The sequence below is a fragment of the Cardiocondyla obscurior genome, linkage group LG03, assembly GCF_019399895.1.
Source record: "Cardiocondyla obscurior isolate alpha-2009 linkage group LG03, Cobs3.1, whole genome shotgun sequence".
Taxonomy (NCBI): domain Eukaryota; kingdom Metazoa; phylum Arthropoda; class Insecta; order Hymenoptera; family Formicidae; genus Cardiocondyla; species Cardiocondyla obscurior.
Genome location: NC_091866.1, coordinates 2089626 through 2116683, shown reverse-complemented (window position 1 = coordinate 2116683; position 27058 = coordinate 2089626). Strand labels below are relative to the sequence as shown.

The window sequence follows — 27058 nt, the reverse complement described above, 5'->3', positions numbered from 1 at the left end:
CTAAAGCCCGCCGCGTCCGTTATTAGACGAACGTGAGAATGAGCGTGAACGTGGGAAGGGGGTGGAGAGGGGGAGCGCGATAAATCGCGTTGCAAATTTAATAACAGGAACGCGTGCGGGGGCTGCCGTCTAACGAGAAAGTATAGAACGGGCCCGCCGATTATTCCGCAAGGGCGTTCAATCTCGATGCGGAGGCGCGTTCCTTCACGGCCTGCTCTGCATTTTGCGTCGCGGATCGATATACGCGGGAGCGAGAGATATTAATTCGATACGGAGCCGTCGTGCATGCATTTCGATGCGAATCCCGCTATTGCCGTCACGACGACGTGCGCCGCACTCGAGATCGCACGGACGCATCTGCGCGCGGCGCATCTGGCTGCATCCACCTTTGGATTTCGGCGCGAAGACTTTCCGCCTGTTTTAACGAGCCGGGCTAATTAGACGCGACGACGCAATTTACACACGGCGGGATTTCGACCGCCCGAGAATTTTCGCGGCCGTATCGATTGGTTCCTCCGGACTGCGAAATCGGTGCCAGAAATTTCGCGGGCCGCTTCCGCCCGCGATCGAAATTTCATGAAGCCGGAAAAGTTTTCGCATAAACTCGCCGTTTTCGAATCGAACTTCCGCGACGTCGACGTCGGCGCGCATATAATATTGCAGTACCTCACGTTCCGCCTTGGATTCGGTAATCCGTGGAAATTCTTAGATTTATCGTGACGCGCGCGTAAGTGATAGCTTCTCGCGAAACGGAAAGATTTCAGAAATATCGAGCACGAAAGGAGAGAGAGAGTTAGAGAGAGAGACGCGTGACTCCGAAACGTTTACATTCGATTAGAAGTCATTTCCGATTGCGTTTCGCTAATTAAAGTAAATACTGCAATTATTTGTACGACTACTTTATATAAAAGGAGCTTCGTCACTTTGCAATAATTGGCGTGAACTCGACTTACTTCGCTGCTCTCTATTTAACGGCCGGAGCCGGTACATTTCGTCGTTGACAGTCTATCGATCGCTTGTTTGTTTTTTTTTTTTCCCCTTCGCTTTTTTTATCACCAACTAAGGCATAGACGGAGTGAAAGAGCGCGCAAATGAGAAAGAAAAAATGGGATGGAGGGATGCGCGCATCGCAGAAATGGAAGGGACGTGGCACGGGTGGCGTTTATAGTTCGCGTAGATGAAGGTAATTTCGCGATCACGAATGGCGAGGAGGAGGAAAAAAAAAAAAAAAAAAAAAGACGCGAAACGGGAAGGGATTCTTGACTCGGCCGCTGATTGAAGGGCTTATTTGCCGCGGAGTGTATTTGTTAATGACGGGCAACGGGAATAAATACGTTACGCTCGCTACGCTTCCGAGCGCATCGCCGAGGTGCTTTCAGCCCGATGACGGGCTTTGTGAAGTTTATACGCTCGGCGATTAACCGGTTTACCGTCCCTATTCAGATCAGCGAATAACTCCGTGAACTTGACTCGCGATATCGTTGCTGAGCTACGCGAATCACCCTGCAGTTGTAATGAAGAGAAGACGATTGTACGCGTCTGTAATCGAGTTACCTGAAGTGTTTCTTATTTGAAGGCCAGTTTTGCGCGTTATCCTCGCCGTATCGATTATACGACGTTGATAGAATTAGCAAAACTAGATAATTGCTCGCGCTATTTCTTTTAAGAAATTCACGAAAAGAAAGGGACTTGACGTTTCGTGAAAAATTTATTTTGCTGACGCTTCGGGCCATGGAAATCTTTTAATTAATTAACTTGAAGGATAATTCGAGTCCCGACTTTTTGTAACGTTTCGTAACGCTGCTAGTTAATAGCGTTTCTTTTTACCGGCATAAAATAATACTCTTTGCGTAATAAAACCTTCCTACAACGCTTCGGGCGGTCTAATAGAATTGCAGCTTCCAGTAATGTCGAATGCGCTCAAAGGTCGATTTTTGTTTTATTATGCATTATGCTAATTTCATGTATCACTTTATAAATGCTACATCATCGGCGTTTATCACTACCAATCCCTTCGCTACCCTCGCGTTTTAGAACATGCAATATTAACAAACAAATCCGGTCATCCTCTTTCGAATGTTTCAGTCATCTTTTGAAAGGCTTTGTCGGGATTTTTCAAGATTTAGACAAAGAGGCTTGAAGCGCACGACACACGCGATATGTTACAAAATTTTCTTTCTAATTACTATAATAACATCAAAATCGCATTGTTGACGTTCACCTGGTGATATCGCTGAAATTGTAGTTGAATTCGGTTTTAAATAGAATATAACGAGAAAACTGCAAATCTGGGTCGCTCAGATTGGAAATCGTTGACGCTTTTTTTTTTTTCCTCCGCCCTCTCTCTCTCTCTCTCGCTCTTCTCGCGAAATTGTGAAAAATCAAATTCCCCGAAAATTGAGAACGTTGAAAAGTTATTTTCAACGCAAAAATCAACGAGCCAAATTCGAGCCGATTGCCGAGAAAGCGCGGGATAGTCTTCCGATCGGTGTCGCCTCTAATGATGACAAAATCGATGGACCGCGCCGGGATGTACTCTGCGCGTTCGCCGGCGGTCATGCGGTGTCCCTTTTAATCGCTCGCGCGATAAAAAGAAAGAAAAAAAAAAGCCGCGAAATAGCGCAACAATGACGCGGACCGATACCGTGAACGGGGGGGGGAGGGGAGGGAGAAAGACAAAAATCCCGACCGCGTTCATAACCGTCGGTTACAAAACGAGCCGCGGTCGCGCGGCCACAATAATGGACACGCCGGGCAAATAATGGGATCGATCCGTCGGTGACATATCGATTGGCGTGCGTTACTTATTGCTTCCGTCAACGAGTAATTTCCTCTTTATCCAGGGTACGCGGCGCGCTCTCGCACGGATAGACGGCACACGGGCATGATGACTGGGTAATATGTTCGACAAATTGGTAAAGAGCTAATTACCGGCCGACCGCGGAAATTATGGCTAGCGTGCCGCGATATGGTAGCACGTGTAACGCATTCGATTCGTCGTTCGGCTGCGGTATATGCGCCGCTGTATACGGTACACACCGTTGTATGTAAGCGCGTACGGGATAATAGTCGAATGCACTGTTGCGGGAAAGGAGGGCACACATTAGCCCGCTTCCTGATGCACGTTGGAATACACCGTGCCCGCCTCATTTTTCCCCTCGCGATTGTCACGTGCGAGCGCGTAAATTTTTTTGTTTTATTTTGTTTCTTTTTTTTTTTTTTTTTTTTTTTTTTTTTTTTTTTTTTTTTTTTTAATTTCGTCAATTACTTTGTCTGTTGCGGTACGTGATGAGGGATATTTCGATAATCGCGGGGCGCCGGCGATTAATCGTTTATTGATTCTCGGGACTTTGCGAATTATCGCTTAGATGAGATAATATTCGTGACTTAGAGATCCGTTCTAATAGCTACGTGTTTACTTAACACAATTTCGCCGCAAGCGAGGAAGGATTTGCTGTTGCGATGAAAGCTTAGCTTCCACTCCACGTCCCACTTCGCCCGTGCCCCGCCTGCTCTTCCTAATCTGCTTTCGCACAGGCGAGGACAATGCGACTCATTGAGATGTATCGCGTCGAAACTTGAGCTATCGATTCGCCAATAATAGCGTGCCGCGGATCGTTAGGCTATCCTCGGGTTAATACTTTTTTTTTAACCGCCGCCTCCCGTTGCAGCCGGCGACAATCACGACTAGCCCGCCCCTATCGTTCGGATGACATTGACGTATGCATCGCGATAATCTCTCTATCTGCGCAACAGTGCGCCTACTTTCGTACGACCGGTATGAATATAAAGCAGAAGGCTGATTATGGATATTACGTGGAAACGGCGCTCGCGTGTGTTTTCGCCGTTAGTTAATACGTAATCATTTGTAAGGAGGCGAGGTACTCGCGATGCGAGCGTAAATTACCGAACAAATTGCCGCGACTGCCGACGAGACTCGGATTTCCATGCGTTTACGCGGCGGAGAACCGCGCCGGGATAACTCGCCGGACCTTTATTTAATCAACGTAAATATCGCGCGTACGATGAAACCCACGGATTCGCCCGAAGTGACGCGTTAAAACGTCGCGGTAGGAATTCCGGCGACCTGCTGCACCCTCCGCACATAAATCCGTAACTCCCCGTGTGTTTACTGTATATCTCCGGCCTTTCTTTTGCCGTGCCGCGAGCGAGGAAACTCGGCAAACTTTTTCTCCCGATGCACACGACAACCGCTTCATGCATCTTTGGTGCACTTTACGGGCGCATCGACAGAACGAAGTTCTCTCCGTGTTCACTGGCTCCGAATCCGCGATCTCGCCCATACTCTGTTACCGACACCGCGCTAAAAAATTTCTCCCTCTTTCGCGACGACGTTTAGAAATTTACTAGTTCCTCGCGGTCGGTTTGGCGAACCGTTTATAAATTGAATAAGGGGACGACTTTTTTTCCAACGAAAACCGCTGCGTTTACCTTCGTCGCCGGGAAATGCCGACAATTTCGACTAAGAGCTTTATGCAATTTATAACACCCATCGATTGCACGGCATTGTGCTTACGATATTAGTTACGATGTAATAGAATTATTTTTTTTTCCCAACCGCATTGAAAAAGAGCATTACATTTTTTTTTTTTTTTTTTCTAACCGAGATGATAGATGATAGATTGCATTTATCATGCTTGCGAATGGTGTCCGGCGCTACGTCCGCGCATTGTGATTATGTAATTCATGGTTATTATGCATCGAAAAAAAAAATCTATAATCTTAAAAGCACGTTCTGCCGTGAGTTTCGAGGTTGGTATAGTTTGAAAGGCTTCAACGAAGCGAAATAAAATATATTGCGGGGTATTGATTTTGGGAGATATTAATTTCTGTTTGCGAATTCTCGATGATGTAACATTAATATCATTTCGCGTCGTTTTAAGCGCGTTTTAAAATTTCGGGGATGAGACGGGAGCAGTTTCGCATAATTTTTTAATACGCATGTTAAAATTAGTTATTAAAAAATAAAAAAAAAAAGAGAGAGAAATCGGATGCGCACAGTGCACTTCCAAATATGATTCCGGAACCAGTCGACGAGCACGAGCGACGTTTCCGACGTGAAAGACACGCCAAGTGAAAAGTGTCAACATTTGCAGTGCTTTTAGCATTATGCTTGAGCAGTGCGCCTTCTTGGGCACTTTATGCGCATTGACACATGCTTAATGCTCGCTTCACTCTGAATACATAGTTTTATCGTACTTTTTCGAATCCTTTTACTGTATAAATCATGATTGACATAAATACAAATGGGGCATACGTGAGCCTATGCCGAATAACATTTAATTTTATTTCAAAAAGGAGATGTAGGGACCTAATTGCTACCGCTTTTTCGCAACGCTCTTACGAGTAGTTTGCAGTCGATTATATATTCCCACCCTAGTCTTATGTTGTATAGTTAGCGACGTATGCTTTAACGGAAACGTACTTAAGAACGTTAAATATAATTAATAATTGAAAAATTAATACATTCGTGAATACGGATCGCGATCTCGTATAGAAAAATCGCCTGGGGCATCATTTGACTTAATGCAGTTAATACTGTGCGATAAGTGTTTCGAAAAATCTTACGTTGATTTAATTTCGGTAAGGTGGTTCGGTTTAATTATTTAATTTAAGTCTATATTATCTACTTATAATGTCATGCACTACGATTATGTGAATTCTCGCTCACCGTTCGATGCGCAGCAAGCGGAGTTGAAGTTTTGATGATACTGCAACATAAAAATATCAAATTAAATTGTAGAGATTTAAAAAAATTATATCAGCCGTGAAAAAAAAAATTTATTAATTTTAAGTAAGTTTTTAAGCCAATTGAAAATTTTTCTCACCTTAAAGTTGCTCCGCCGATGCCCGATGTCCATCCGGGACCTGCTCCTCCTCTCAGCACTCAGATCCACGGGTCACATCATCCAGAAGTCACTCGCGACACTCGCGGATTCGCGCGCGGTAATTATTAACTAAAATTATTCGCGCGATACTGGCGGCTCCCGATTTTAAAAGTCATATATGTTTCGATCGCCCGACTACTTATGCAGGATTCGCGACGAACCCCCGACCGTAGTTCGTTTTTTTTCGATTTATCGGCGACGAGACATAGTAAAATAATATGCAATCAATTTATTTGTGCAAACTACAACTACTGCTACTAATACTACAAAATTTAAATATTACACGCGAATTTATTTACGCGAAATACCCGTTTAAATGATTTATTTAATTTTCGCGGATTGCCCTAAGCACCCGATTTACGCGAATTTTTAAAAATATTTTTACGCGTACGTCAGCAGTTTTTGAAACCACTGGAATTAAAAAAGAACTTCTCTACTTACATCGCAGCGGAGCAACTGCAACAGAAAAATATAAAGTTTTGATTAAAATCATGCCTAAAATAATCTTCACAGTATTAAACATTTATTTTAACGCGTCTTTAATTCGATCTTTGCAATTAGATATTTAATATGATAATTATCTATTTTATAAATAACATTTTTACAAGAATAGCTTTTGAAAATTTGTTATTAATTTTTTCCAATTATTTTACTAATTATTATCAAGATAAATATAATAACCCGAAAATAAAAAATCAGGAATAAATGTTACACTTGGAGAAGAAAAGATACTCACTCCTGGGTTGCTCCGCCGGTGCAGGATGCCTTTCCGAGGCCTCCTCCTCCTCTCAGGTTGTCTAAAATCTCGGGGTTGATCTTCTTTCCTTCCTTCTACGGAACAACGAACCTTCCGTGGTTCGTTTTACAGTGATTGGCGAGGAAAGGATGGTGTCCAGGCGTTTATCTAAACAGAAAAAGCACCGGTTAGAATATATTCTAAAACTTTACTGCCTCTCCATCGCGATAAGATTACGTTTCCGTGAAGAAAATTACTTTAAAGTATTAAATCAAAGCCTATAAGGGTGATAGATTCGACACGCAGACATAACTGCGAAGTTAAAAGTACTTATACGCGATATGCGCGAAATAACAGCACTGTAGCTACTCTCCGAGTGAAGAGCAGTGATCGGAGAACCTCGTAGATGTAATTTAGTATCGGCTGATACGTTAATTTATTAATAGGAATTACCTTTTGGTGCAGCAAGTGCGTAGATAGTGCGCCTACCACGTGTCGCCTGGCTCGACTGGCTGAGTCGGGCGACTGTGGAATGCGGGGGTGGCATGGTGGGAGGAGCTCGCGCGCTCGGCCGTCCGAGCTTTATTTGTGTACATTCGACCTCTATATTGGCTACATTTACACACTTTAACGCGTTTAAAAAGACTTTATAACGCGAATATTATTTCGAATATTGTTCCGAATTTTATGCCCAATATTATGTCGAATATTATATCGAATATTATTTTTAATATACTATGAAGATTGTAACTGGTGTTGAAGTATATTATACGATTTTATCTTTTTTTTCTTTCTTTTTTTTTTATTTTTGATGATTAAAAAGTTTTAATCTTTATAAAGTCGATTTTCGATGGACGGTAAAGTTATAATAAATCTGTGGTGGTATTCATGTGTTTCATCATTTGCATGCAAGCTCATATGTATATAGATTTAAATTATATACGATATCAATTTGAATGATTAAAACAATAATAACAGAATCTGAAAAAGAACAGGCCGATTTTAATAGAGATATTGGATTTTAATTAAATTACGTTTCAGCAACGCGTTCGGTTTATTTTAGTAAAATACTTGTACAATTCGATTGGCTCGCATTAATAAATCCTTTAGGTACGTCCAATCTACATAACGGCAATAGTTTCTTTGAAATCTTATTATTATATTCTGAATCTGGGAATAAATCTTCATTCAAAATATTCAAAATATAATTGGACGGAGTTTAATTAAATTCTTGTTTGCTCTCATATTTTATGTGAAGCGTATACGCTTTTAATATTTGATTTTTCTTTAATTAAACTTGGTTGCGTTTCGCAAGTATTGAGAACTGATGCCGTAACTGATAACGGGGAAATTCCGCGCGCGACGGAAATGGCCTTTTTCTAATTTATTAATGTCTTACCTCGACTTCGCGTTCGTTCATTTCCCCGCATGTAGTAGGCGCTCGTCATCGACAACAGGATTATGCAAAGTTGCAACCTTGTTAGACCGAATGCACTGAAAAGTTCTAATACTTCCGTAAACGACGTTGAATTAAACAGTTTCGAGCCAAAGCTCCTCAGGAATTATACGTTGGCGCTCAGCGCCGCTCGAGATCGACGAGGCTAAAATTTCTCCCGGGAAATTGGCGACTAATCCGTTCATTTCCAAACAAGAAATTAGTTTAGGAAGTCCCGGAATGTCAAACTAGTTTTACGATCGTCCTAAAAGTGCGCGCTTCTTTTCCGTCTTTGCTCGTGTTTCTTTTTTTTTTTTTTTTTTTTTTTTTTTTCTCGAACGTGTTTATTGGAAGAAGAGCCCTCCCCGTATTCTCCCAGACGATTAATTAAATTTGGCCGGCGCAATAAACAAGTAGTTTGCCGTAGTTATACGCGAACTGGCTGCGCTATACGGCACCGCGTTCTCCGTTCGCCGCAAACTCAAATTTCACTTCAAGTGCACGCGACACGCGATTAAAATTGTCAGACGATCTTCGTAATCCGCGTAAAAGGCCGGGGACTCGTGCATTCGCGGGTATCTGAACAGCGCGAAGTGCGATCGACAGTCTCTTGCAAAATTGACAGCTGATGCTGCCTGTCACAGAGACCGCAAAATTCGAGCGTTCGATTTAACCAAGCGTCACGATCGGTAGCGAGTACACGGCAATGGGAATTCATCAAAAGCGGAAACTGCGAGCTCCCAGCCCTCCCGAATCTGACAACATCGATCGAAACAGTAATAGCCTAGTCTCTATGTCTTTCTTCGCCGTTCGGCCAGTTCTTCGCGCGCGCGCTTCTTCCTCTCTTGGCGACCACTCGAATCTTTCCACCTTCGATTCCCCTCTTTCCCTTTTCTCTCGCCGAAAAACCCATTTATTCGTGCACGAGTGCCCCCGTGTCGCTGATAAACCGGACCACCGGCTATTCCGATGAATATAAATCCAATTGCTGTACCGACGTATTATCCTGGCTATATTTTTAACGCGGCGTGATAAACAGCCACGTTACGGCGAAAATTCCCAGAAATTTCAGTGCTCTCGATCGCGATACTTTGGTCATCGACGTGGAAAACGATACGCCTTATAAACGTGAACGTTTCTGCACATATTTGTGCACTTCCCACAGTTTGTCTGTATATTCTCGTCTGTATTATAAACGTCGTCTCCGGCGCCGTTATTCTTTACGCGATAGAATTAGTACGAAATTTAATACCGATGTAAATTACGAAGGTAAAGAATATGTAATTAATTCTCTCAAGTAATAATTATTTAATCTTTTAAGCGTTCTTATTTTAATTTAATTAATATTTGTTTTATTAAACCCGCTGGAAAGCGAGTGGCAAATGGGTGGGCGACTGAGCTTGATATATTTATTCTTTATTGAACTAGAAAATTATTATTAATGTTGCACACGTGTGAAATAGTTGAAATGTAAAAATGGATTACCGCTGCGAGTTCGATATAATATTTTTTCGAAGATATGTCGTTGTTACCAAAAGCATTCGCTATAAATAATTTTTATTAATTCTGTGTTGCGCTCCCATTAATTTACGCTGCTCTCCCACGCGGGTTCTGTTTTATTAACACGTAGAGGTTTTTACTAAATTTCTGCTAAATACATGTTTCAGGGGTGAATGCAGTACTTGAGCACCGTCTTCTTCATCTGGGGCGCCGTTCACGGAATCGTGCACCGTAAATCATCGTCTCATTCCGCGTTTGCGAGACTCCGCAGCAGCACAGGTGAGTACGCATATATTAACCAGATGATAAATGCACACGCATTGCGACACGATAAATTGGCAGGGCGGGTCAATATATATATTTTTTTTTCTTCTCGCCCATAGGGCACGACGATAAAATGTACATGCATGTACATGTATTAATCTGACGCGTTCTCTCTTTCTCCCGATTTTATTTGCGCTACCTTAATACCGAAAAATCCCCGGGATTTTCAGTCGCTTATAAACCGGGAAACGAGCGTGGCGCCGTGACATTTCCATCACGAGGAAAAATCAATATCAAATTGCTCAAACAACATTCCCCGCCGTTTATCGGGCTCTTAGCGTGACGTAGACATTTATCCTCTTATCTTGCGAGCGGTCTATGCAAAAGTATGTCGCGAGGACTTAATAATCTTTAATGACGTCTGAAAGTAATTCGGCAAAATTGCTAATGCAAAAGAATCTTAAGAATCTTTAAGAAAACAACGAGCGGAGCACGGCCAGGTAAATTCCTCTCCGGCGATATACGTTTTCATTACGCTTACTCGTTGGAGGATCCAGGGGTGGAAGGGAGAGCGGGGGGAGGGTGGGAAGCAGGCTAGGCATTCTCTTGCCTGCACTTCTGGTTCAACAGGCATTAAGATGAGTATCGTTGACATCGTTTCCGCCCGGAGACGTTGCGCCCGGCTCGCGAGGTAGAAATTTAACGAACAAGACAAAACCGAGGGTTTTAGCAGGGAAACGGAGAAGGAGGGAAAAAGAAGAAGAGAAGAGAGAGAAAAAAAAAGGAAAGAAACCAGAGCGCCGGTTCCCTTTCTGATGTATCTCCCGAAGGAAAGTTCTGCTCGTTACGCGAACGTTTCGCGAAACGAAGCCGTGATTTATTCGCTCAAATATATATGTCACGCTCTTCTATCGGGAAGTTCGCGGAACTTCAAAGAGCTTTCGTTATTTATCGAAACTTGTAATTTGCGGAGGAAGAAAGAAAGTTCGTTGATTGATGAATACGCGTAGGCATGTAACGTAGGTAGGGCTGAAAGGCCGGATTAATTTGCGAGCGCAAAAAAGGGGTGTCCATTGTTAAGCTCAATTAATATCGATATCCTCGCCGATGTGACTCAGGCATATTAATTAGCGCGGGGCTGAATGTATCGGGGCCCCGAGTCCTTTGATAAAAGTAACTAGCACGCACGGCTTCTGCTATGAATTATAATCACGGGCCGTTCATTGTAGCGACTTTTTACGCTTTCCACGTTACTTTTTACGTTATTAAATTACGGGCGCTACTTTCATCCCTTGCGTCATCCCGCCGTTATTTTACAATATTGTAATATCTTCGATTAGATTATTGCATTTTCTCCCATTGACGCGAATGCTCTTCCGCATCCGGCGCGACGCTTTTAACAATTTGTACACAAAGAATAATTAATTTAGTCGCGAGTCTGCTCGCGACACATGATTTTAACCCTTTCGCCGTACATAGGTTTCGCCAAAGTGCACTTACACCGCGCGCCCAAGTTTCCACTTGCGCCTGTGTATAAACTTATTTACGACTGTGCCCGCGAATACAAGAGGATGCATTTGCCGTCTAGTTTTCCACCGTGTTCCATTATTCTTCTATAAAATATTGGAATTAAATTGTCTCAATCATCGCTGCCGGCAGCATAAATCAGTGCCTTTCTGAATATTATTTAAACCCGATTTTTTAAAATTGTAATTCTTCGCGCGGCTAAATATATCGTGACGTCTGTGAGTAATATTTCCGTCTAACCCTTTGTGGCCTTAAGCGCGGATATTCAGGATGTACTTGCCAAAATATCTTGAATACCCCGGATTACAACCGCAAAGAGTTAATGCCTGATTCCGTTGCGAGCGGCAGTGCAAGGGCTTTCATCCTAGTCACGTCGGCATTCCGCACGTAATGCAAACAAGAGCCGCCTTCCTCGGGTAAAAAAAAAAATTTCTCCGATGTCGTGGCGTCAAAATAAATTTACGTACGCGCGATATTCTCGCGCGAGATGCTACTTTCGGGTAGGGGGAGGAGGGGGGGGGAAAAAAAAAGCGCGCCGCGGGTAGGAAAGCACGTCGCTCGGACGCGAGTTAAATTTTCTAAATGAAGAAGATCTGATTTATACCACTTTATCTCCCGTTCGTGCGTCCCCGGCGACGAGGGGATTAAACTCGACGTACGGTCGTCGTCGTGGTCCACCAGAAAGTCGTAGATCGAGGGCCGTCTGTCGGCGATGGCGGTGGCGGTCCGTCGACGTCGCGCTGATACGACGGGAACGGGCGCGCAACGCCGTTAGCCTCGTTAACTCCACCGAGTGCGCGCGGACCCATGGCAAACTTTCCACGAGAATAATCTCGTTTCCGCTCTCACGGCGGCCCGCAACTTTCGTCTTCGCGGCGTTTATTCGCGCGCGTCAGGAGCGCGCTTCTCCGCCCGCGGTTTTCGAGAAACAATAAGTGCCGGTCAATTAGCGGGGTACGTCAGCCACGCATCCCCCCAGAAAGCTTCGAGAGATCCGGCCGAGTTGAAAGGAAAGCGGACGGGAAAACGTAGCGACGGCGCGAGTTAAAAGTTTCGGAACGTCGGGTAATTTGTATTCATATTACGGCACGTTGGAGAGAGCGGATATATACGGGGCGAGGGTGAATTTTCGTCGGCCAACAACTTCGAAAGCGCGCCCGTGCCTCTCGCGTTTACGAGTCTTGGTACTTAAAAGCTCATTTCGCTGATTTGTAACGTCCGCGGCACGTTCGCGAGGCTCGCGTGCTTAGCTTCACTGATATCAGTCCGCTCGGGACGAAGAGGGCGGGTGGCCACCGTTCTTTCTCTCGCTTCCGCGCGCCAAAGACGGAAGTCTTGAATATTATGAAACGTTGCCACGAACGGGCAGAGCCTCGTACTCCGCTCTCGACGCCGGCGATTAATATCGCCGTCGCGAGCAACGTTTCTGGTGGGAACGAACCGCTGCCCTCATAATTAGACAATATTGAAAAAGTACTAAAACCACAGATTACTTCGTGGTTAAGACGTGACATTATTAATAAGGGAAATACTCCAAATTTAAACGCGAACTTAAATGTAACTGCGGAAGTACGTAAAAGAAATGTAATGTGACTCTCGCTGTGCCGCGCAAATTCAATTATATATAATTTTTAAGACCCGCGAAAACATGAAAAGAAATTAAATGAATCTATTTCGCTCTTTCGTCACGGGTCACGATAATTATAGAAATTAATGCGCGTATTGTCGCTGCCGTGAAAAAGAGTTTATTTTAACATCGACAACGGAAACTTGTCTTACAGAAATTATTGTAGAAATGGAGAACCTCACGCTGCGAACTGTCCGGCATCACCTTAATTTCCTCAAGAAATTTAATGAAATGAAAGTCTCGAAAATTATGAAAAGCTAGCGCTTCTAAAGCTCCGCGCTTTGTTTTCACGATCGTCGATTAATATTGCGCAGGCACGGGTAGTGCGGTATAATTGAAAGATATTACGAAATTTATGCACAGTAATATGAAGCAGCGACAAAGATAATGGGAATCGCGAACTGAGCACGGTCAACTACTCGGCGAAAAGCATTAAAATTGGTATGTGGCGTCGAGAACACTCGCGTTTTGCAATTACGCGTGTCGCTGGGATCGTGATAATTGCTAAAGACTTGAATCAACCGCGCGTATTGTTTGCGAAATTTATACGTCCGCTCAATGATTTTAACGTGACATAAATACGGAAATTACAGAAAATTGCGGGAATTATAGCGGGTTGTGAAAATGTCGGGTTGTTCGCGAACATGTATGTGATTCTAAATCGTGCATGCGATAGACGACGAGAGACGGACAGATAACGATCGTTGGGTGGGTAGGAAGGTGAATGCTGATCCAGCGATATTTTTTCCGACTGCGAATAATTACGAACGGAGCCGCGGATGACGAGAGCCGGATAGACAAGCGGCCGCGGAATCGAAGCAGCTACGAAATTTTTTAGCGGTCTCTTAACGATGACCGCGTAAAACTCTTGCGCGTTTAACTGCCGCCGGTGGATTCCCGCCGGCATTTCGCATTTCCGGATTAGCCGTGAGACCGGCCTGTGGCTGATATATCCCTTTCGACCGCCGCCGATGAAAAAAAAGCACGCGAACAACGTGGAAAAGCATAGGACGCGCAATTTTATTTTTTTTTTTTGACGTCAGAACCGACGGACGTTCGCGGGAGGCGTCGAATATTTCGCGAGGCTCGTTCCTAAGTTTCGATTGTGGGTAGGAAGAACAATAGACGCCGCGCACATATGCGCGGCAACCCCCGGGATTATTGTAACTTCGCCATTTTCCAGCCGGACAAGGGTTTATTAATATCGCATGCAGCGGGAGAACGCGCGCGCGGCGCTTCCATTCGGGATGTTGCACGGACGGATTAATGCCGCGCTTACTTCTCGTTTACGAGATTACCTAAACTACTCGTCCGCCCGGGATTTGATGCAGGTACCGTGCTCTTTACCCCGCCGCCGACGCTCTCGAAGAGTGAGTCCTCCCGCGACGCAAACTTGGCGAATTCCTAGCCCCGGGATCGAATCGACCGTGACGTCGCCATGAAAACATTTTATCGACAAATTAATCCGTAGCAAATATCGGGCGCACGGGTGGCAGTCAACAAGCTTCCTGGCAGTCTGCCGCTGCGAATCTGGGTCCGCAACCTCGGTATCGACCTGCCGGATAACGGTGTTTTTCAATTTACGCTAATTGCGCCCCTCGTAAACTCTGTTTACCGGTGACTTTCGGTTTCGCGGCGTGCATCTTGTCGGCGTGGATCTTCCGCCGCGTTAATTCCGGAGTCCCGTGCAATTTCTCGACCAATTTGAGGAATTACGGCAACGAAATTCATTTCGGCCACACTTGGTCGTGCTCCCTTTTATTTTTACGCTGCGCCAAATAAATACGCGACTTTTGCAGCTTAGCGGACTTTTACAAATTATTATCGGACATTACTTTTAAATTTATTTCAAATATAATTTGTGAACATATTTTATTACGCGATTTTAATATTTGCAATAATAAAATGTGATTTCCTCTCGATACGTTTATTCTAATTTTATCACGAAAGAGTTCAATAATTGTAATAATTCACAAATACTGGCTTAAAAATAATTTGTTTCCCCCGAAATCGATAATATTTTAAATTATTAATTATAATTTACGCAAAAGATTCCTGTTAAATATAAAACGTGAATTTTATTCAAGCTTCGCAGCGCTTTGGGCATGTAACTTAAAAGGCATTTCCCTCTTTTATCTTTACTCATTTTATCTTGAAAATGCCAGTTAGACGATGCTCGATTCGGCTTTTGCTTTATCAGAGATTTCCTGCGCTCTAACGAACCTCCTCATATAGTGCACACCAATACAATTATAATCTTAATACGGCGAATAAAACTCGCAAATAGGACAGGGTATTTTTGCGTGATATTTTTTTTTACATCAGAAAATCTAACTGACTGCTCGGTAAAAGGAAAGCGCCGATTTAATTTCAGTACACAGACTGTTATTACATCCGTCTTTAACAATCATACACTTTTTTTTCCCCCCCGACTTCTATTAACCGCTTTTTGCAAACCACGCGCAAGAGGAAATCCAACACACACGCGGTCGCGTCGGTTTTATTTTGATCCGCAATTAATCCGTCTTTTATACGCGTATAACGTTGCGCGCGAGCTGTAATGAAATCGTTTGTCGCGTATCGACAGACACGCCTGCAGTGTTGCGGAATTAACGACGCGAGCGACTGGACCAGATATCCCGGTATGCCGGAGCCCTCCCCCTCGCGCCCTGCTATTTCGCGAGGTTCGTACAACACCCTGGAAACACCTCTCGAGTGCTCGAGACGGCCAGCGGTAACGCAAGTTTCAGATTTAGTGCCGGGAGTTGCCTCGAGGACTCGCCCGAGATGAGAATCCAACAAGCCCGCTAAGCGGCGTCCTGGTTTCCCTTTAAAGAAACTCTCCCCGGTGCCACTTAATCGATCTCCGCCCGGCTTTTCGGGTACGAAGAAGAGGGTGTCGTTGCTCTCAGGCGGATCGTGTTGCTCGCCAAAACGCGAGAGGCGGCTCGCGAACGATCCGATTTATCTCGCCAGCCTGACGAACAAGTTTCCTCCGTGCTTAGACCGAAAAGATATTGTTCGGCATCGCGAAGACTTACGTACACTAAAGTGCCTGAGATTGCCCATCAGATTAATGAGACAAAAGCCCCGGGCTTGCATAAAGACGCGGCGACAGACGGCGATTTTAAAGGGGAACGAATCCGTCTCGCGCTCGGCGATTGATTTTCTTCCCAACGTGCTCGAAATCAGAATTGACAATGTATTAAACGAATAATCAAACTTTTAAGCCGCACGATGGAGTTCACGCTCCTCAGAAATTGACGTCTGCCGATACTTTTTATCGCGCAGAATCTTCCTGCCACCCCCTCCCCCTCTCGATATTCGACGTCGTACACGGGTTCGATAAGCCTTAAAGCTATATCTGGGGCAATGAGATTACACCCATTTAGGAGTATCACCGAGAACGTATTCTCGTTCGTTGTAATTGAAAAGTGACACTCTACGGGTGCGTTGAATTTCCGCAGCTGTCAGAGAACGCAGTATATTTCGCAGCAGAAGGCCGGCGCGAGGGGAGGCAAGTTCGTGTCGTCCGTACCGCGGCGTGCAACAGACGTCCCTTACCACTTTTCGCGTATTTTCGAGTTTTCAAAACGCCCGGCGTTGCGTATCGGCGGACGACGTGAAGAGAGGCGAGAGATCGCTTTATCAGCGGGAACGATCCGTATCATAAAGCCGTGATCACGTGGTACCTTGCAGCGGGCGTATATCTGGAGTCATTTACCGCGATCATTATTCCCATTCGGAAAGGGGAGGCGCGGCCTATTGTGATAATGACGTCGAAGGCCTTTCATGGACTCCAACGGCAGTGCACGTACACGTGTCCCTTCGTCGAACGCGATGTTGTATGCTTAACAAACCACGGCTGGCCCATACGCTTCGACAAACCGCCGCGCACGGCCATAAATCGGTTTAAATATTGATTCTCATTTTAATGCCCCGGCGAACTGCGCCCCCGTGCAAATTACATCTGATTACGTCACGTCGGATTTGTCCGCCCGCAAGATACGCACTGCGGTATTTGCCGCGTTAATAATCGACGCGAGGGATCTTGGTCGTGCCGGCCGCGCGCGCTTTCCTCCGACCGGGTCGTTTCATCTTTCATTCGGCACGCCGCCGGGGAGTAAGTCCGCGAGTCGTCGGGATAAATCAATGGACAAAGCGTTGCGAAGAGTGTCACCGGCTGCTGGCGTGGTTTTTGCGGCACCGGCGCGAAATTTACGAGTCCGCCGTCGACACTAAAAAGATACTTTTCGCCTGAATTACGAGCGCCGTATAATCGGATGCTTATCGTCTTTGTGCAATCTGGCAGGGAACATTAACGGCGGCGCGTGTTCTATTGGCTGATTATTTTTGCAACGGCTACTGTAAGGGCACGAGTCGTGCCAAATGTCGGGGTGAATAATAATTCCAAGTCGAAACTAAAGCCACATCAGCCGGAGGGGGAGGGGGGGCCCCACTTGCCGTGCCGTACTTTCCGCCATACATATTTTTCATGGAAATGGAAAATCCACCATTCTTCCGTGCCGCTCCGCGTTTCTTTATATACATGCATTTTTCATTCAAAGCAATACACGTCTGTTTTGCATTTTTCCCTATAGTCTGTTTGGTATAATATTTATAAAGAAATATCGGCAGAAGGGAGAAAAAGAAACAAATATCGATAATGCACGATCGATAGATAAATTTTTGATAAGCGAAACACTACGAGCTGGCAGGTTAAAAACACTTTAGCGCTTAACGAAGAAATTTAATTTAAGGAATTCAATTAACTTTTAGTGATTATACTTCGCCGCGTATATTAGATTACCGTAATAGTTTCGTGCGTTAAAATTAAAAAATTTTCCTTGTTTATTATTTAAGCGATTATTCATTCAACGGTAGCACCGGCGTTTCAATCAGTAAAGACTTAATCAATTACTATCAATTATTCAGGCTCTTAAAATATAATACAGAAAGAGGGCGATTTTATTATTTTTATCGCTCTGAATAATTTTTTATTTTATATAAAATGCAAATTTGTAAAAATCCTTTCTATTATTACAAAGCTTTAAACATGTAGCGATAAATACATTGAAATGCTAAGTTCACTTAGTTGCATTCATATTAATCGCGGTGGTCACTTTTTTTTTCCGACTCAGAAACTATTAGCGCGTTTGTTTATTCAAGCACGTATTTCTGTTGTCATCAAATCTGCGCTTGTTCCCTTTTGTCCCTGCTAAAACTGATTTCTCGTTCAGACAGCTAGCCATCGATCACGGTAAAGTAAACGCCCCGTGCCACTGTGTCTGTCTAACGGACGCGAGATAGCGGCTATTAACGTATAGGTATTAGCTCTCGTCGTGAAGATTAAGTTGCATCCGAACGAAATTGCATTGTACGGCGGGTCGGAAATGTCTGTCCGTACGTCGCGCGCGCGCGAGAGAGCGCTCTCTCTTCCTCTCGGCGCCACGACGCGTCTTTCTTTTCTTTATTAATAATTCCCACAGGTACTTATGCGAGTTCCAACGAGGCCGTGAGCAAGGAAATTTATTTTTATCTGTCGTACACAAAGAGAGAGCGTGCATATGCGCATACGCGATGTCCGACGAACAAACGAGGGTGCAAACAGGCCGGCTGAGGAGATCGATGCTGCACTCTCGCCGGCAAAACGTCACGCAACGTCGCTTATGCACATGACCCACGACGGCAGGGAGAGAAAACGGAGAGAGAGAGAGAGAGAGAGCGAGCGAGAGAGACAGGACGAGAGGGGGAAGGCAGATTGTAAAAAAAACAAAAAGAATGAAGAGCGATCGCCAAGTCCGAAGCGCGTTTTCCCGCACGCGGTTGCGTCACGTTACAACGCAACGCCGGCATTTTTATATCAGCGACGCGACCATTGTTCTCTATGCGCCGCGAATTCTTCGTACGAGAGAGCAGCGAGTAACCAGCGTTAGATCAGGCGATGTCTCTCCGATACTGGAATTGATTCGGAAGCTGGGTTCCGCGTTCGTATAAGCGAGCGAGTCGTGATATTCTGGCGCTCTTCGAACAATATCCAGTCTATCTACGCCGATCGCTTTTTCTCGTGATGTTTGCGCGCTTCTCGCGATGCGTGGCCTCTTGTATATATATATATTTTTTTTTTGCCTCTTTTTTTTCTTTTCTATTGCTGTCCGCGCACATCCGTCGCGAGGGAAATCCAAACGACACAACGCGGCTTTTTTTCTCCCGCCGCCGACGCGTGACCGTAATGCTGATGCGATATTTATGCGATACGTTATGCCGCGTTACATTACGATGTTTCAATTGGCGCGCGAAATGATTTAACCGTGACAAATGAATGACAGTCTCAATTGATGCGTGCGGCCGCTATAATTGCCGGCCGGGCTCGTGTGTCGCGCGGCAAACATTTCAATGAATTTTCGTCCCGCTCGTATCGACGTATCAAAAGAACGAATTTATACGGCGGTATAAATATTTAACTGTTTTTTAGGGACGAGAAATGTTTTTTTATCTCCGCGCGCCGCGCAATTCCGTAGGTTCGTTCGGGGTTTGCACAAAGAGCGAAAACGAAAGAGTTGACAAATTCGTAGAACGTTCCCCGGCGGTACTTTCGATAACGCGAAATTCAGTAAGCGCTCTCTGAATTTCCCGTGCGCCGGTGCGCCGAGGCGAGGCGCCCGCGACTTTTATTGACAAGCGACGTCAATGCGATTTTGTACGGCCACGCTATCGCGGTGCATTTCGCGCCGCGTTGTATCCCGCAAAGAAACCGCGGTGGAGAATCCACCAGATTTCCTGCTCGAGGCTTTTTATTCTTGCCGACGGGTGACCTGATGCGAGCCGGAGGATATAGTGATGAGCACAGCTGCCATAACGCGCAACGCGCTGATACTCCCGTCCGAGATGTGAACTTTTTCGCTATTCGCTCTGCCGTGAAATGCACGGGGCATCGGGGGCAGCGGCCGCGGGGGGGCCCGACGATCGGGCGACATAATATTAATAAAACTTTTCAGTCCGATGGGGTAATCTTATTAGGACTTTTAACTCCACGTTCAAAGAAATCACCGCGCCCTTTGTCCTCAAGTTTTTATTTAATATGTACGCGATCATCTACCGCGGCCTTTCGCCGGAACTTGGCCGACTCGCTTAAATTATTTCGGCCCCGTTCCTCCCGCGCGGAATATATTTCTCGGCGGTGCCGATCAATTTCTCGGGAGGGCTGATAAACCCCCGTAATCGAAATCTCCTTGCGTTCGCACAACGCGTTAATGCGCGCGATTTATAATTTTTTGTGCGGCAGGTAAAACGCGCGATCTCTTGCGTGCCGCTGTTAATGCACGCGAAAAATTAGATCGTTCGTAATGTCGTTACCGCCACGCTAAAACGCATTAAAACGACACGAAAAACGTTGCTTGCTTAAATATTCGCGTGCAATTGCGACTGGAATAAATGCGCGCGCGTTGCAAAACCGTCCGCGGCCATTTGCAAATTTATTTCGTGTTCAGCTCCGTAGCAATTACATTCATACGATGCCGGGGAAAATCAATCCGTAGGTGCTGCGCGTTACTTGAAAAATTTAATTGACGAATTAACCTGTAAACATCTAGCGCCATTTATGGTTAAGTGGATTCAATTTGTTGGAACAAATTCTCGCAATGTTACAACGCTAAACGACACGGTCGCTGTAATATCGATAGGCTATAAAACGAGGTGTATAATACGGGCATACGGAGACCAATAAATACATTATGCGTGACTGAACACATATTGTGTGGGTAAGAATAGCAACATGCTACATACGCCGATAATTGGCTAGGAAATGCGACAACTGCAATACATATTGTCGGTATAATCATTATTACTCTCCGCGATTCTTTCATTTTACAATTCCGTCCGGAAATATTTATTCTTTGGCATTCGATTTTTTGTTTCTAAATATTATATCCCACCCCATTGCGCCGAAAATAATAACGTCGAATCTTTTTAACTTTTAAATTCATGTTTATGAAACAATAATTTAATTCATTTATTTAAAGAAGAAAAAAAAATATGTGTATTGTGATACGGTTTAAAAATTAAAAAAAAAAATTATTTTTCTTTTATTCGAAACAAAGATCAGTCCTGAGGCTTTATAGAGTTTGCCAATGAAATTAATTTTCTGGATTCCGCGGGGTGTTCCGCACGGCATTCTTCTTCGCGGCCGCTCGTGAGAAACTAGGCAGCTTCGTAAATCCCGAAGCGCGGCGAAAAGTCGCCGCAACGACGTCGCTGCGTCGCGTGCTGATACTCTTTTCGAAGTTTTCGCCTCGGCGAAATGGCCGGGGATGAAGCGGCGCGCCCGCCGAGAGAAATTCACCGCCTCTGGTAAAGCAGTACAGGCTGCCCTTACCGCCCCGCCGGAAGTACGACCACGTCTCTTCAGCGCGCGTACATGAACGGTTTCGTCGTCGTTTCCCTTTCCCTTTGACTCTCTCGCCCTCTCGTCTGCCACCCTCCCCCGCACCCCAGCCCCGTAATTCCCCTTTAAGCTGCTGTGGGAGGTCCGCTCGCGTGTCACACGTAGCGCGAGGATGAATATACAAAGGCACCTTAAGGAGACGCCGCCCGTACTGATGTTCTCGATATTCACGTGCACGTTCACGTACGAGCGCCGTCGGTGCATGTGAGATCGTTGGCGCATACTTGCCCGGACGCGTATACGTGCGGGGAGCTTAAAGCCGCTCGCGTGTGGGTGTCGCGTGCGCGCGCGCGCGGGTTTTCCTCGGCAGGCTTACAGAAGACTACCGACTACACCGACCGCTGACGTCGCGAACAATGGGGCGATTAACGCGACGGGAATGTGGAAAAGCGGCGACGTCTTGCACGCCGATAATGGAAACGCCTGGCGGCTTGAAAGACGTGAAACGGGACGTGCTGCACCTGGACAGACGTTGGTGGTTCAGCGAGATTTTTGTCGGGTCGAGCGACAGCGTACTTTCTAGGGCTAATTGCTTTTTATCATGACTCTGTGTTAACGGCATGTGACAGAAGGTCTTCTGTAATTTAAATTTTAAATACCGAGGCGAAAATAATGAGATGGTATTCTTTCGCAATTGAGCGAAGTTTATTTGATCAAATAAAGAAACTTATTATAACATTTCGAGTAAAAATTATTGCATTATATGCAATGCAATTGTTGCAAGCTCACTAAAACACGACATTTTTTTTTTTTTTTAATGTTATTTTACGCATACTATACGTCAGCCATAATTATCAAATTGTTTAGTTAATTAATGCATCAGAGAGATCTTCTGAGAATTTAATTAACAGCCGAAAAGCACAGACTTAGAACTGCTATTGTTTTTCAAACAAAAAGAGGAAAATCGCAACCGGGTAAACAGCGAAATGATATATTCTATTTTACGAGATCGATTTAATCGCACTTTTCAAGAACACAGCAGTGGATTTTTCAAGTCGGTGTAACTGCGACATTATTGCCACGGAAGATATTTTAACGTTACGATTGCCCTTTAGCCCCGACAATATATATTTCCCGATTTTTGATACGTATCGCCTCAATAGCTTTTATCGTAGGATATCTTTGTGCGCGCGAGTGTATTTTGCACCCTTCTTGTATACCATCGCCTCCGTTAAACACCTTTCGTATCTTTCTAGAGGGAAATATTCCTCTTCTAATCTCGAGAGGGGATCGCGAGATATAGACAGTTTCATCCCTTTTTTTTTTATTTTTGTTTTATTTTTCTTTTTAAATTGAGCGTACGCGACGCGCAGAAAATGTGTGCCGTCCGCGCGCTGTTTCACGTTAAATTAATACTCTCAATATTTTATTTTTTATTAAAATAAAAACTACATTTGCCGCTCTATAGAAGAATGCACCAATTCCTCCGACAATGAATTGAAGAGAATGATATAAACCGTTCGCGATGCGACTGAAACTTTTCTACAGCTTCATTATTTTTTACTTGTCATTAGCGCACGTTCTCAACTCATTAACGACCGTTAAATGTACCGTTAACAATGAAATAAGCTGCGAAGTAAAATAGGCACTCGGTTCTTTCAAGAGATTCCGCTTTAATGCACCATAAGCGAGAGAGAGGGAGGGTCGTGTCGAGATTCCGGACAGCGTGTTGTGCCGCGGACCCCACATTTCCAGCCACATTTTCTTGAGAATTACTCGTCATTTCGAATTTCGCGAATAAATCTTCGCTGGCCCCCTCCGTGAATGTACTACGGCTATCGCGGCCGGAAACATTTCGAAGCGGTCGTGGAGAAGGACCGAGCAGCCTTTCCGTTAGAAAATTGAATTTCCCAGATAAGGCTGTTCATCCTCGTCTTACCGCTGAGACATCAAACGCGCGCCGCCACATTATTCACAATTCTTCCCCTCCCTTGCCAGATAATTGCAGCGACCGTCGTTAATTTAAGTTTGCCTCTCCTTTTACGCGAAGAAATAAATTGTTGCGTGACGACGCGTTGCGCGAGCTACAAGTCGGCTGGGATAGATTTAGGACGCTGCAGAATTATCGGCTGATAACCGGAGGATGGCGCGACACACGAGAGGAACGACGTTTATTAATCGACGCTACGGCATTGTCACCCTTCGAGCATTAAAGCCTTGCATCTTATTAGCGTGGCGCCGTGAGGGAGCTCTAACAACAGGCGCCCCTCGCCGATTCTCTTTGTAATCCCGCTGCCTTCAACCTTTTATGGACGCAGAAGCGAGACAAAATGGTTGAAAGACTTCTCTCATCGAATAGTAATTGGGTGACCGTGTGATTATAAAATCAAAAAGCGGACGCGGCAGGTTGAACTGTCCGGATAATAATCTCGCGGATCAATATTAAATAGCCGAGGTGCCTGTCCGGTCTCACGGTCTCGTCTCTGTCGTGTATTATATTCCGTCGCGTTTTCTTTGAAATTCTGTCGACTACCGTCCTTCGCGTTTCAGCCTCCGACGAGGGCCGACGGGAGAAGCGCGGGGGAGAACAGGCGCCTCGACGAGATAGCGTCGGATTTGGCCTGGATCATCACGTATGTAGGTAGGACAGTGTCTCGCATCGAACTTCTCACATATTCTGGCGATTGTATCGGCATGGGGCATTCTCGCGGATCTCGCGATGAACATCGATCCCTAACAGCTGACGTTCTTTCGCGTATTCACCGTAAATGCCGCGACAATTTTATGTGCTCGCGTCGCCATCACTTCGATTCGCGACTCGGTGAGTGACAATTTTCTTGAAGTAACAAAATTTCCGAACGTATTACTCGACCCGTTTCAGCATTTCGTCAAAAAAAGAAATAGCTGAAGTAATGATCACTTTTATCACGATGCAAAATATTTAGGAATACAAATAGCTTTCGACGTAAGTATAAATTAGTTCAATTTTATTAATTATTGAACGATTTTATTTAGCTCGCTTTTGTACGTTTTAGCCATAATTGTGAATAATTAATTAGACAATTAATGCTCTAACGCGATAAAATTTAACGGAAAATGTATTTAACACGAAACGCCGTTATAAAGAAATAATTATCAACATTTTCGATTACGAATTGCTCGCAATAGATATTAAAAGAGAATAAATTGATCCCGCAGTTACGCTTTTAGAAGTGTTTATTATTGTTTCTCGTTATAAAGTAGCGACCAGTAATTTGTATTCCGTGGAAAAAAGTTTCCCTAACTGTACATGGCTTTTGTAAGCGAGGAAGAAAATGGATGGGAGTGGCGATAGGAAGAGAATAGAAGTTCTTATTGCTTCCGCTTTGCAAACCCGATGGCCATCAAAGAGGGGGGCGAATCCCTTAGGGAAAACGGGATGTTTCGTCGTGATAACAATGGTCAGACCACTTTGAACAGAACTATTCTCGATCGCGCCATACGTTATCGGATTGCCCTTTGTGATGATTCTGACCTACGCTTCTGTTATCACCTTTTAGGAAAGATTCTCACTCGACGCCTTAACAAAATTCAATAAAATACGACTTAAAAGACGCGAAATCGACGCCAAATTCACGATAACCGCATTAGCCTCGCATTTGCGTTGATATAGGAAAAATCAGAATTTCTCTCCGCGAAGAGGCGTGTAAAATGAATTAATTCACGAATAATTCACTTACGCCGCATCATACTTGCATTGTTATGTTAATTCCCCAAGAATTTACATTCACAATATGCCGTGTGATTTACGATACTAAAAAGTCGCCGTATAATTAACAGCAAGATTAATATTCGCGAAATATGATAATCTTTACACCGTGTTAATTCTCACATAACAAAATGCGAGCGATTTTCTATTCGAAGTCGGGGTTGCAAATTAACGAATTAAAATATTTATTACGCCACCTTTTTACACAACGATCGACTCGATATAAACGATTATTAACAACAACCGGAAGTAAGCGAGTATCTTTTATTAATTTTACGATGATTGCGTAACGTAATAGCACGCGTCCCAACGTCGCGGACATTTAGGAATTCCGAGACGCGATGGCTGGAGATAAAAAGGCACGCGCGCGGTTCCTTTATATTTTCCCTCCGTTAACTGGAGGGCTATAGCTGCGCACGGAGGAGGCTATGATAAACGAGTTGTCTCGCGACGATAGCACTGGACCCGACGTAGATCACGGCGCGCGTTATCGAACTGTGCTTCGTGGCGAAGCTGGCCCACATTCCGACGTTCCTATACCGGTCTAAGTTCTTCTGTGTACCAATCGGATCGGCTGCGGATTATCGTCGGCTGATCCGTTTACATTGGTGCTCCATTATCGCCCGCTGGATTAGCGAGCGTTTCGAGAATGTCGGACAACCGACGTATTCCATATATGTGACGTCGAAAGCACGGAAAACAATTGCGCCGGCCGGCGGAAAAGCGTAGTCACGAGCAAGTTTTTTTTTTTTTTTTTTTTTTTTTTAAATTCAATACGTATTTGAATGTTCGCTGCGAACTTTTATTTGCGCACGGCTGTAATTAATTGCGTACTCACTTATGAAATTATTTAAATAGATTTAGGCGAAATTTGAAGCGCGACTGATAAAAGTCTGTACAAACACGTAATGTACAGAACAAGTGGACACGAGCGATCCACTGTCAAACAAATATATTTTAAGCTCTGTATAATAACGGTATTATAGCTCGCAGTTTTTTTCCTCTGATTCCGGCTGGATTTTTTTTTCCCCTGCTGTGATAACGCGTGATAACGTTATGACAATCATATTTTCGCGGCAATATTCAGAACGGCAAAAATTATGTACGTCCGTAGGTTAATCGCCGAGCGGCGTGTGACGGGCGATATTTTTTTGGTGCCCGTGTAAAACAACTATTTATAGCGGCGCCGTTGTTCGTGCGGCTTTGCGAATTTTAAAATCGGTTTATCGCGCGATTTCGTATTTATATTCCGATGCGCGTTACAAGAGACAACAGGCGTTGGCGTCGCCATCGCGGCTTCTCTCTGCTCGCCGGCGAAAATATCCTGCTTCGAGTAACTTTAAGCGCGCTCTCTGCGCAAGCCGCTTGTAATTTGCACGCGCAATTACAGCGTGATCAAACGAGACGCGCGTAACCGTGGGAAAAAAAGGATCTCTATTTACGTCGCGCGACTCCCGCAGTCCGAGGAACGGGCGAATTATTCGCAGCCACGGCGGCCTCGCGGCGCAAGCTCGGTTATATCGAAAGCCGATCGGTTTACACGGATGCTCCATTATCGCGGCCGCTTTGTTCCGCACCGGCGGAATTGTGAACGCGCCGGTTCAGACTGCTCGTGCGGCTGGTCTTAAAAGATTAAGTGCAATCTTGCGTTCGTGCCTCGAAGAACGATGTCAAACGCTCTCTCCTTCGCGCCGGAGAGTCCTCGAACGAAATCATGCTGATGGAGAGCGAAAACGTCCTCCGCGGTGGTTTTGCTCGGCGAAAAGGCGACGGAAAGCCGCGAATTCAAGTCGAGACGGTTCCGCTAGGCGACCGGCCGATCCCGGATTACCTCCGGTTTGATCCGTTTAACGCCGACGCTCCATTATCACGGATTCGATTTGTGCGAGAACGGATTGACAAAGTGGCACGGTGAAAACCGCGCGTGCG

At 44.9% G+C, this 27058-nt stretch overlaps 1 long non-coding RNA gene across 1 annotated transcript in view; it reads left to right on the top strand.

Moving 5' to 3' along the window:
- Window positions 1–27058, top strand: part of LOC139101222 (uncharacterized) — a 42472-nt gene that overhangs the window by 1282 nt on the left and 14132 nt on the right. The window contains exon 2 of the long non-coding RNA XR_011545522.1: window positions 9748–9859. This is a non-coding gene — a long non-coding RNA (uncharacterized lncRNA). The remainder of the gene's footprint in view (window positions 1–9747; window positions 9860–27058) is intronic.